Here is a 5,646-nt window from a genome sequence, read left to right on the forward strand (position 1 = left end):
AGATATTTGCAAATGACATAATGGATAAAGGGTTAGTATCCAAAATCTATAAAGAACTTACCAAACTCAACACCCAAAAAACAAATAATCCAGTGAAGAAATGGGCAGAAGACATGAATAGATGCTTTTCCAAAGAAGACATCCAGATGGCCAACAGACACATGAAAAGATGCTCGATATCACTCATCATCAGGGAACTACAAATCAAAACCACATTGAGATACCACCTCACACCAGTCAGAGTGGCTAAAATTAACAACTCCGGAAACAACAGATGATGGCGAGGATATGGAGAAATGGGAATCCTCTTGCACTGGTGGTGGGAATGCAAGCTGGTGCAGCCACTCTGGAAAACAGTGTGGAGGTTCCTCAAAAAATTAAAAATAGAACTACCCTACGACCCAGAGATAGCACTACTAGGAATTTATCCAAAGGATATAGGAATGATGATTCATAGGGGCACACGTACCCCAATGTTTATAGCAGCACTTTAAACGATAGCCAAGTCATGGAAAAAGCCCAAATGTCTATCAACTGATGAATGGATAAAGAAGATGTGGTTTATATATACAATGGAATACTACTTGGCAATGAAAATGAATGAAATCCTGCCATTTGCAGCAACGTGGGTGGAACTGGAGGGTATTATGCTAGGTGAAATAAGTCAGTCAGAGAAAGGCAGATACCATATGTTTTCACTCATACGTGGAACTTGAGAAACTTAACAGAAGACCATCAGGGAGGGGAAGGGGGAAAAATAGTTTCAAACAGAGAGGGAAACAAAGCATAAGAGACTCAAACACAGAGAACAAACTGAGGGTTGATGGGTGGGTTGGGGGGAATGGGCCATGAGAATTGAGGAGGGCACTTGTAGGGTGAGCACTAGGTGTTGTATGTAAGCGATGAATCATGGGAATCTAAGAGCACACCGTATATACTGTATGTTGGCTAACTTGACAATAAATTATTTTAAAAAATGAAAAGAATAAATCACATGAGCCAAATAAGTTCATCAGGGGAATATAATTGTGGTTGTTTGTTTTAGAATGGTATTGGATTGTTTTTAATGCTTTGTATTTGATGTGCTTATAAGGAAGTCCTTTTCCCCCCCCCTTTTTTTTTCTTTTCTACTTTCTTCTAGACCTATCTCTAAGGCTCAATTTAGCAAGCTATGCTTATGCAAACTAAAAGAAAATATTTTTTTAGTGATATCTTGTTCCCACTGACCCCTCAGAATTCAAGAGTGAGCACTTTTACTGAGTCCCTAGAAATTAATTTATTTGTAAAGATCAAAAGAAACTGCCCTCCTCTTTACCAGGATGTAATTGGACAAATCTATTACACAAACGAATCCATCTAAAAGGTTTTATATTTGAGAAAAAAAATTGCATCTAATTGGCTATAAGGAACAAGAGTTATACCTCCTGTGTGTATAATGACCTTCCAGGAGACTGGTCTGGTGAGCCTATTCTGTGGTTCACAGTGTCCTAACATTATACTGGTAAGGAAGTTCATTTGCTGTCAGGTCACCAACCCTAGGAAATGTTAGAGACCTTAAGAAAAAGATGAAGTCTCTTATTTTTAGGGACTGCAAGTAGAGCCTGATAGAGATTGATTTTTTAGCTTTGGTTTTAGCTTTGGTTTTTTAGTTTTGGATGATATTGGAATAGATGAGCAAAGACATCAATCATTGAATAATTAAAATATTAACACTAGAAAATATCCACTCGATATAAAAGATAGCAGCAAAGAAGGAACAAAGATAAAAAAATGTATGATATAAAAAAATGAAACGGCAGATGTAAATTCAACTATATTAATGATAATATTAAGTGTAAATGAATCAAACAGTCCAATCAAAAAGGAGAGATTTTTCAGACTAGATAAAACAAAAACAAGCTCCAACTACATGCTATCTACAAGAGGCACACTTTAGATGCCATCACATGAATAGATTGAAAGTAAAAGGATAGAAAAGATGTATGACGCAAAGCAAACAGCAACCATAGGAAGGCTGGAGTGGCTATACTGATACAGGAAAAAATAGACTCGTAAACAAAATGTCATTAGAAATAAGGAGGCACATTTTCTAATGATAAAAGCATAAAGCCATGAGGAAATTATAAACATATATGCACCTAGCAACACACACACATACACCATGAAGGTTGATAGAATTGAGGGGAGAAGTAGACAGTGTAATAATAATTTTCAGGGATTCTCATACCTCACTTTCAATGTTGGATAGAACAACTGGACAGAAGATTAACAAGGAAATGGAAGAATTGAACAGTATTGTACACAAGCTAGATTTAAAAGACAGATCTACCCAATGACAGAAGAATACACATTCTCCTTACGTAGAATATTAGACCAGATTTCAGGCTGCAACATAAGTCTCAATACATTTAAATTGGCTGAAATCTTTCCAACCACATTCTCTAATCAGGATGGTGTGAGGTTGGAAATTAATAGCAAAAAGAAATTGGGGATATTAACAAATATGTGGAAATTAAGCATCATACTACTAAATAACCAGTGTATCAAAGAAGAAATCACGGGGGCACCGGGGTGACTCAGTCGGTTGAGCGCCTGACTCTTGGTTTCGGCTTAGGTCATGATCCCGGGGTGGTGGGATCCAGCCCCACATTGGACTGAGGGATGAGCCTGGAGCCTGCTTGGGATTCTCTCTCTCCCTTTCCCTCTGTCCTTCCCCTACTCATGCTCTCTCTCTCTCTAAAATTAAAAAAAAAAATAAAAGAAAAAGAAAAAAGAAAATAAGATGCATGAAAATGAGGACATAACATAAAAAGTCTATGGGATGCAACAAAACAGCACACAGAGGAAACTGTATAGGTATAAGTGCCTATGTTAAAAAAAAAAGGTCTCATATCAACAACCTCATCAACACCAGAAAAAGAAGACCAAACAAGGCAAAGATACCACAAGAAAACTATAGACCGATGTTTCTTATAGTCACAAAAATCCTCAACAAAATACCAACAAATGGAATTCAGAAATAAATAACAAAATTTGTATACCATGACCAGGTGGGGTTTACCCCAGGAATGCAAGTTTGGTTTAATATGCAAAAATCAATTAATGTAATATACCATATCAAGAGAATAAAGGAAAAATGACATAATCATCTCAATAGACACAAATTCAGTGCAATTTCTACCAAAATCCCAATTGCTTTTTCTTGCAGAAATGGACAAGCTTATAAATTAAATTCATATGATGAAAATGCAAAGGATCACAAGTAGCCCAAACACTCCTAAACAAGAAGAACTCCAACAAAAAGAAAGTTGAAGGATTCCTACTTTCCAATTTCAAAACTTACAGAGCTGTAATGATCAACAGTGTAGTACTGGAATAGTGATAGGTACATAGATTGATGGTGAAATAATTGAGAGTCCAGAAATAAACCCTCACATTTATGGTCAACTGATTTTCGAGAAGAGTGCCAAAACAATTAAGTGGGAGGAAAGAACCGTCTCTCCAAGAATTGGTGCTGGGACAATTAGATATCCAAAGGCAACAGAATAAAGAAATCCAGTATACCATATACAAAAATAAACTAAAAATGGATCAAAGACATAAATGAAAGAGTTAAAGTTGTAAAACTCTTAGAAGAAAACTTCAGGACTAAAACTTCATGAGCAAACAGTGGAATATTTACTCAGCAATCTGGGGGTAATGAAAATCTATAACTGGTTGTGATGATAGTTGCACCACTCTGTGAACGTACTAAAAGCCAACGTATCGTGTACTTTAAAAGAGTGAATTGGATGCTATGTGATTTATATCTCAATCAAGATAAGAATATCTTTGGAAGGATAGTGGGTATTGAAAATTCAATCCTAGTTCTTTGTGAAATGTCCAAACAGAAGTCAATGCTCTGGCTGTAGTAGTCGTTCAATACCATATGCTCCACATTTACTGACCACGCAAAACGATGAGGCTTCTATGCAAATAGGACAGGTCAACTAGCCCCCAAATATAATGAAATCAGCCATTTGTATGATCATGAATAATTTTTTGAAGTTTGTGATCATAGAGGTGGAGTTATAAAAATTATCCAGAACTGGGAAATAAACCAAAAGGAGGACTAGAGGTCTTCATGTAGATGTCTTGTTAACATCATGCAAGGGCACGGCTTCGCAAGTCTGCCTAAAGATCATCTGACTCTCCGGGGGTGTGTACCTTTGTTTGATTTACCATTTACTATTAATTTAAGGGTCTACATTTGGCAACTCTGTAAAGTTAGATCCTAACTTGTAGAAAGTTTAATAAGGTATAAATCTGTTGGTTTGGTTTGTCCAGTAGAGATGCAAATGACTTCTAAAAGGTAGCCCCAAGGTTGTGTTTTATTGCCCTCTAGGGCATTAACAACTTTGCATTTAACCCATCAAACGTATTCCAGCATTCTTTGGCATCCTGCTGGTTCCTTTGTTAAACACCTAAGGAAAACTTGGATGCATGCTCATTACATGCATGCATAAAAATTATATTTTTAATATTTTTAAAATTACACTTTGCCAAACTATTTGGAGAGAACGCTGTGCTGGAAACACATCCCAGACTTCTTAAACTCTTCCCAAATGGCCCAAATCCCTAAGCAAAAGGATGCGTGATCGTGTAGTTTAGAGATTTTAAAAATTGAGTTTGAGGGGTACCTGGCTGGCTTAGTCAGTGGAGTCAATGCAATTCTTGATCTCGGGCTTGTGAGTTCAAGCCCCATGTTGGCTATTGAGATTATACAAAAGTAAAATCTTTAAAAAATATTGGGGGGCGCCTGGGTGGCTGGGTCGGTTAGGTGCCTGACTTCAGATCGGGTCATGATCTCATGGTTCATGAGTTCAAGCCCCGCGTCAGGCTCTGTGCTGACAGCTCAGAGCCTGGAGCCTGCTTCGGATTCTGTGACTCTCTCTCTCTCTCTCTCTCTCTCTCTCTCTCTCTCTCTTTGTCCCTCCCCTGCTTGTGCTTTGTCTCTCTCTCTCTCAAAAATAAATAAATATTAAAAAATATTTTTTTTAATTGAGTTTAAATCCTGGCTCTGGCACTAACTGTGTGACCTTGGGCAAAGTATTTAATGTCTACGAGCCTCAGGTTTCCCTTCTACAAATGTGAATGGCAATACCTTCCTCAAGGGATTTTAGTGAGGAGGAAGTGGGATCGAGCAAAATCACGAATGTGGAAGAGCCTATGACTGGTAAGCACCACTTATTTGTATCCATAATATGTATGGAGCATATATTCATGTATGGGTTTTTTCTGGGCCCTGAAGTAGATGTTCTATTGCCCTATAGAGTGTTAACTAATTCTGCATCTTATTTATCAGTCTTGTTTCAGTATTCTTTGTCATCTTACTGGTTGACTGTTACTATTTACGATTCTTCTCTTCCTGAATTTTCGCTTATAGTTTTTAAAAAAATTTTTTTTAACATTTATTTATTATTGAGACACAGAGAGACACTGAGCATGAGCAGGAAAGGGGCAGAGAGAGGGGAAGACACAGAATCCGAAGCAGGCTCCAGGCTCTGAGCTGTCTGCACAGAGCCCAATGCAGCACTCGAACTCACAAACTACGAGGTCATGACCCGAGCCGAACTTGGCCACTTACCCGACTGAGCCACTCAGGCA

Source organism: Panthera tigris, chromosome A1, assembly GCF_018350195.1.
Source record: "Panthera tigris isolate Pti1 chromosome A1, P.tigris_Pti1_mat1.1, whole genome shotgun sequence".
In the NCBI taxonomy this organism is placed as follows: domain Eukaryota; kingdom Metazoa; phylum Chordata; class Mammalia; order Carnivora; family Felidae; genus Panthera; species Panthera tigris.